This window comes from Herpailurus yagouaroundi, unplaced genomic scaffold, assembly GCF_014898765.1.
Source record: "Herpailurus yagouaroundi ecotype Mexico unplaced genomic scaffold, PumYag 162, whole genome shotgun sequence".
Lineage (NCBI taxonomy): Eukaryota > Metazoa > Chordata > Mammalia > Carnivora > Felidae > Herpailurus > Herpailurus yagouaroundi.
Window position 1 is genome coordinate 35299790 of NW_024412403.1, and position 7712 is coordinate 35307501.

The 7712-nt window shown below is 38.1% G+C and overlaps 1 pseudogene; it reads left to right on the forward strand.

Annotated features, from left to right (window-relative positions):
• Positions 1–5904: 5904 nt before the first annotated feature.
• LOC121035760 (tubulin beta-4B chain-like) lies at positions 5905–7259 on the forward strand (annotated as a pseudogene).
• Positions 7260–7712: the final 453 nt, after the last annotated feature.

Below are 7712 nucleotides of genomic sequence, written 5' to 3' on the forward strand. Positions count from 1 at the left end.
ATCAAAGGATCCCCCCAACTGTGAGGGCATATCCATGCTCCAATAAGCACTTTAATAAAGCTCCTCTTTCTATGTTTCAGGTAGAGAAAGGAGGACTCCCACTCCTCATCCTTGGATGAGTCCTGTTAGTGGGACTAAGAATCCAGAACCAGGTCTTGAAGGAAATCTCTGCACAAATACTCTCTTCTTACTTCACTTTCTTTTTCAATCCTTTCATTAAGGGTTCTAGAGACTTCTAGCCAGTTATTTACTTATTTTTGGATGATTTGCATTTTGATTTCACATCTCACTTCAGAATTTTATATCTGTAGAATACAGTGTTTCCAATTTTCATGTGCTGTTATGTTAATATTGGTCATTTTGATAATAACACACCAGTTAAATTTCTATTAAGTAACAAATGATAATAAAGATTCTCATTTATTATACAAATTATTCTACTCCAAATTTTACATATAAGTCCTTTTGTAAAAAAAAGAGTATACATTTGAAGCATGCATTCTGTAGTTTTATTCAGATTTAAGAAAGATGTATCTTTTACTCTCTGCTTCCTCTTCCTCCATGCAAACCAAAAATCAATATGCAGATGCTAGATTTACAGACTCTTAGGATGACAGATCAATAAAGAACCCCATCGAAAAATACTTGCCTGGAGGAGGAAAATATAAACTTTTTCTTAATCTCTATAAGGCTTTGCTCCCAGGACCAAGCACTTCTCATTTGGTGTTAATAGTACTGAATTTTCTTACTGCTTTTTCATGTCAAAGGCACTCTTCAAATATGTACTTAATTAAGCCTCTCTCTTAACAGAGGTGGCCCTGTTCTCATCCTCTAGCCTCCCTTTTCTATCTCCTGTGTGGAAAGTTCTCTTTGAAGTCATGCAGGAGAGATGTGCAAGGATGAAGGGATGAGAACAGAGCCAAGGGCGTTTGTAATGAACTTTTGATGGAAAAGAAGTTTAGATTAATGCAGCTATTCTAGCTACCCTCTACTTAGAATTCTTATAAGTGGAAATACTAAATTACAGAAAGATAATGAGTCAGATTTTATATTAGCTCTGAAAGTCTTGCCCTCTAAAAGCATTTGTGGACATCCTATGGATTCCTGAGGATTTAGAACTCTGCAGATTTCCGGTTTTATAAGACTTACTTATTTTGTATTATGCCTGGATTCTTTATGTTTATCTCTTATGATTGTCTTGAAGTTCACAGCTGGAACTTATTAAAAGGTATCTGTTTGTCTGAATACTTCTCCTTGGATTAAATCTTGAAGGAAGTTCATGATGATTTGTAACTATGCATATTATCCATAACTACACTTTTGGAAATAGATGTTAATCATTTGAGAAAGTGTTTTCTAACTGTTTATAATACAGAGGCAATTTCAACAGTAGAATTATACCTAATGTTACTATACAGTAGTTGCCAAATAATTCATTTTAATTTTTTATCTGTGGTTATCTCAGTCATTTCCCAGAAAATTATTTTCTTACATTGCTCATTTAAAGGTTTCCAAAAAGATGCAGCAAATATATACAATATAAATAACTTAATGGTCATAAGTTTCATAATTATAGGAACTTTATCTTCATTGTACTCTTGTTCAGGCATGCTGAATCTTCTTTGGGACATTAAATTTCATAGATTGTTTCCTGTCGTATTATGGCAAATATTATTTTGATTTTTTCATGCATTGCAGACAGGATATAGAGGTAGAGTAAGAGCCATCTTGCATACTTGATTTCCAATTTACCTGAACTTATTAAAATAACTGTTGGGAGTCTTTTTTTTTTTTTTTTAAATCCTTAAATTGTTTTCCAGGTTACAGATATTCTACTCAGCAGTGAAATTGTCCTTACTGGTTTCTGCAAGATATTGATTGTATTTCTCATATTTTAATAGGCTTATGCTTAGAAGTGTTAAAGTGAAGATTTTTGGAGATGTTTATGGAAAAATTGTTTTTATATTTCCAGTATTTTTTTCAACAATTTCTAATATGCATTAATCAAGGAAGTCCTCGCATTTTCTTCCTTTTGCTAAGTTACTTTCTGTTATTTAATTATTTTTTTAATGTTTACATATTTATTTTGAAAGAGAGAGTGCATGTGCTAGCAGCAGAGAGGCAGACAGAGAGGGAGGGAGAGAAGTAGAGAGAGAATCCAAACTGTCAGTGCAGACCCAACTCGGGGCTCCATCTCATGAGCCGCGATATCATGACCTGAGCTAAAATTAAGAGTTGAATATTCAACCAAATGAGCCACCCAGGCACCCCTGTTATTTAATTACACCTGTGCCTATTCGATTTTTCATCTACATTCAGACCACTTCAATTTTATTATGCAATCACTCCTGCCATACAATTGAAAATAAAGTTATATCAATTAATGATATTTTATTTGTATTTATTTTGATTTTACTTATTTAGTTAAAGGCAATTACATCCTAATTATACCTGTCAAACCTTACAAAATAATACTTACTGAAAACTAAATTTTGCATTAAAATAATATAAGTAAAATAAATTATTATGCTGAACAAGACCCCTTGTTTAAATTTATTTATTTATTTATTTATTTATTTAATGCTTATTTTTGAGAGAGAGAGAGAGAAAAACAGAGTGTGAGTGGAGAGGGGCAGAGAGAAAGAGAGAGACACAGAATCTGAAGCAGTCTCCAAGCTCTAATCTGTCAGTACAGAGCCTGATGCAGGGCTGGAAAGCCTGAACTGCGAGATCATGACCTGAGCCGAAGTTGGATGCTTAACCAACTGAGCCACCCAGGCACCCCTAAATCTATTTTAGATGGTAATCTTTTGTCAGCAGTTATAAAGCCTGCATACCTGATTCACACAACTTCCAATACTAAATAAGGTGAAGATAAAGCTCTGAATATTTTAGTTTAAGCTCTCTGTAGAACTATTGATTCTTTTGATGTATACTTTTCTATCACGCATATGCTATTATATAATAATTAGATAAGTACCATATACATGGCATCAAAACTGAATGTAAATCCCCCAAGTACTTAGCACCTATTTTTCTCTCTGCCTACACTCTTAACCCTGTCTGCCTTCTCTTTATCAACTATATCTCAGTTTCATACAACCTATTCAGAGAGGAATTTGGGGGCACCCTATCTAAAGAACACTCCTCCTGAGTCACACCCTATTTAGCACTCTGCTTTTATTTCCTCCATTCTATTTATCAATATCTGAATATTTTTATTTATTCACTTACTTATATATTTTCTATCTCTGCCAATTGAAATACAAGCTCCATGAAGCCAGCAACTTTGTCTCTTTCATTCATTATTGAATCTCTGGGTAATAGAATAGTTCCTGACCCTTGGTAAACTCTCAATAAATATCTGTTCATTCACTTAACACACATCTGTTGAATAAATGCATACAGCATTAAATGAACTTCATAGCAGTGCATTTAAAGCCAGGGAAGAGATAATCCATACAAAGCAAGGTAGAATTGATAGGTAACATCAAGATTTAGAAGCCTAGTGGTCATTTAGAGTCCTTAGGGTAAATGCAGCGAAGATCATGAAAAGTGCAAGGTCTCCTTTTGGCTTTTACTTTTTAGTATCACTGTTAGAGAGCAGCACCGTGTAAAGCTGGAATTCCCAGTATCCTATAAAATGGAATTTACTTGTACACAGCACCTGATGATTGTTAAATATCCTAAATATTTTCACTCCAACTTGGCCTGAAATTCTATCCAACAGTCACTACAACCTGGGTTTTTATATGACTACCACTTAAATGAATATATTACCTCTCATATGATTCACCTTTCAGTACACAAAATTAAATGTTCTGAGGTTCATTTTCAAAGGAAAGTGCCAGCATCTAATATAATGAGTTTGGTTTCATTGGGGACTAAAGTGCGTTAAAACTGTTGCTGGGCCCAACTGTATTAGTTAGGGAGAACGCTAAGCTGCTCTAATAAGATACTCCAAAATATAGAAGCTTAAAAATACAAATGGAATTTTCTCTGATTAGAATCCCAAAAGTGACCATACTGCAGCTCATGGGAAGGGGAAAGTATAAAGAATTCACATACCCAATATTTTAAGACCCATAACTAAAGGACCACATCTAGCTGTAAGAGAGTCCAAGAAATATGGTCTCTAGCTGAGCAACCATATTCCCAGCAACAAATCATCCTTGGAAGAATGCAAAAAAAAAAATTTATTTTTGACACCTAGCTATTTCGACCATCAGCCAAAGAGAGCATGAGGATGGTGGTCCATGAGGAAAGCACTGGATGGTTACGAGGGGTATGTTCAAATAAGAAACAAACACAAAAACAAAAAAACAAAAATAGATTTCAGTAACATGATGCAGTATTGATGCCAATTTTATATTAGCTTATATCAACTTTGAAATGGCAACTTATGCAGTGGATAACTACTTAAAGCCTTTTTATAACTACATCAGAGAACCGAATTGAGAAACCCTGTCATTCTGTCCTGTACAAAAGCATTTTTGTTTGTTCTATATAAAGGAGGTGTAAGGCAAGGCATCTTAGAGCAAAAAGTCAACTCCCATATGTGAAGTGTGTTCCTTAATAAATACCATGTCATGAACTGTCATATTTTAAGTCTACTTCTAAATATAACTTTCTGTTACTCTGCAAATTCAATGGCACTTGATCTTTTCAAAAATGTAGCTGCCTAGCATCTTCTGATTATTCTGTGACCCTCTCTTTGCTCTCACAAAAGTGGAATATACATATACCATTAAGTGAATTAAAATATTTAGTCATTTCCATTTTTATTCAATTATTTTTGCCTTTGTAACATTATTTAAAACCATAGAAAAGTACTAAACTACAGTTTATGCCTTTTTTCTACAAATATTTGCTAGCCCACCATCTAGCACTGTTTTGGGCACAGAAGATTAAAAAAAAAAAAAACAAAAAACAAAAAACAAAAAAACAAGAATGATAGGAAAGTTGCCTTTAGTGAAATCATGGCCACAGTCTTTTTAGTGGGGAAAGCAAGGAGGGTTTACTTGTGCCAATATGCCAACTGACAGAGAGAATTTCACCAAAAAAATGTTTAATCTAACTTAATTTTTTAATTAAGAAAGCAATCTCATGGGGTGCCTGGGTGGCTCCGTCGAGTAAGCATCCAGCTCTTGGTCTTAGCTCAGGTCATGGTCTCATGGTTGGTGGGTTCCAGCCATGCCTCAGGCTCTATGCTGACAGCAGAGAGCTTGCTTGGGATTCTCTCTCTCTCCTTCTCTCTCTGCCTCTCTCCTTCTCTCTCTAAAAATAAATAAATAAACTTAAAAAAAAATGAAAAGCAATCTCAGTCCCTTAAGCGTCTAGTTCTTGGGTTCGGCTCAGGTCATGATCTCACAGTTGTGGGCTCCAGACCCGCTTTGGGCTCTGCCCTGACTGACGATGTGGAACCTGCTGGGGATTCTCTCTCCCTCTCTTTCTGCCCCTCCCCCGCTGACTCTCTCTGTCTCTCTCTCTAAGTAAACTTTTAAAAAGTTTAAAAAAGAAAGCAATCTCCAGTAATTCCAAATATATTTTAAATTTCTTAAAATTAGATTTCTTTCTATTGACCATTTCTATTTTTTATTAGATAAGACTAAATTTTAAAACACATTTATATTGGGTCAGCTTCCCTATGATAAGTAATAAGTTTTAAACTGTAGATTGTATGCATGCTAGCAATTATCAGGATGTCAACTGGAATAGGCCTATGTGGCAGATGGATGAGGCATAACGCCCAGAATCAAAGTATCCTAAAAGCTTATGCTTTAATTGTGAAAATTTATAATTCTTCATATTAGGAAATACAGTCAGTCATAGCAGGGAAGTTCATTTTGAAGTTTAAAAAGTCAATCTTCTTAGCACTCTGCCACCCAATGTTTGGCTCTTGCTGCCACAATGAGGGAGATAGTGCACTGCAGGCCAGACAATGCAGCAACCAGATCTGCGCCAAGTTCGGTGGGGGGGATGGGATGGTGGTGGAGTAATGATCAATGACGAGCCTGGCATCGACCACAGACATTTACCACAGAGACAGCGACCTGAAGTTGAAGCAGATCAATGTGTACTACAACAAGGCCACCAGTGGCAAGTACGTGTCTTGTGCTGTGCTCCTGGACTAGGAGCTGGGCACCATGGACTCCAAGCGCTAAGGACCCTTCAGGCAAATCTTCAGGAAAGAAAACTTTGTTTTGGGTCAGAGTGGTATTGGGAACAACTGGGCCAAGAGTCAATACACAGAACGTGCAGAGCTGGTCGGCCTGGTGCTGGATGTCCTGAGGAAGGAAGCTGAAAACGATGACTGTCTGCAGGGCTTCTAGCTGACCCACTCCCTGGGTAGGGGGACTGAGTCTGCGATGGGTACCCCCTCATCAGCAAGATACAAGAGAAGTACCCAGACAGTATCATGAGCACATTCAGTATGGTGCCCTCTACCGAGGTGTCAGACATGGTGGTGGAGCCCTATGATGCTACCCTCTCAGTCCACCAGCTTGTAGAAAACAGTCAAAACCTTCTGCATTGATAACAAGACACTCTATGATATCTACTTCAGAACGCTAAAACTGACCACACCCACCCATTGGGAGGTCACCCACCTGGTGTCAGCCACCATGAGTGGGGTCACCACCTGCCTGCATTTTCCTGGCCAGCTCAATGCTAACCTGTGCAAGCTGGCTGTCAATATGGCCCTCTTCCCCTGCCTGAACTTCTTCATGTCCAGCCTCACCCCATTGATCAGCAGAGGCAGCCAATGGTACTGGGCCCTGAGGTTGCTTAAGTTTACCCAGAAGGTGTTCAATGCCAAGAACGTGATGGCTGTCTGTGACCTCTGCCACCACCTCTATCCGACCATGGTTACAATGTTCAGGGGCCATATGTCCATGAAGAGGGTGGACAAGCAGATGCTAAATGTTAGTGGAATATATCCCCAACATGAAGATATCTGTGATATCCTACCCTGAGGGCTAGAAATGTCTGCCACCTTCATCGGCAATAGCACAGGCATCCAGGAACTGTTGAAGTGTATCTCAGAGGAGTTCACAGCCATGTTCAGGTGCAAGGGCTTCTGCGCTGGTACACAGGTGAAGGCACCTGCATTGTACACAGGTGAGGGCATGGAGGAGATGGAGATCACCGAGGCTGAGAGCAACTTGAATGACCTGGTGTCTGAATACCAGCAGTACCAGGATTCCAGGGCTGAGAAGGAAGGTGAGTTTGAGGAGGAGGCAGAGGAAGAGGTGGCCTAGAGCTGATAGCTAGTAAAGCATGTGGAAGCCATGTGAACTCAGAATTCACTCACAACCTGTTATCTGATAACCATGTCTCTGTGTGCACTTGCTCTTTTTCCTGTCTTGACACCACATGCTGTATGGATGCCACCATTAAAGCATTTGAATAGTTAAAAAAAAATACCCTTATCTTCATAACTTGAAAATAATTCTAGTGGCAATTAAACTCTTATCAAAAGAACTAAAAAATAAAGAAGAATCAGTTTAGAGGAGATCTTTATTTACTTTTAAAATTTATTTTAGCAAGAGAGAGAGCACGTACAAGTAGGAGAGAGGGTCACAGTGGGAGGGAGGGATGAAGGGAGGGAGGGAGGGAGGGAGACAGAGAGACAGACAGAGAGAGAGAGAGAGAGAGAGAGAGAAAGAGAGAATCTCAAGCAAGCTCCATGCTCAGCACTGAGTCTGATGCTG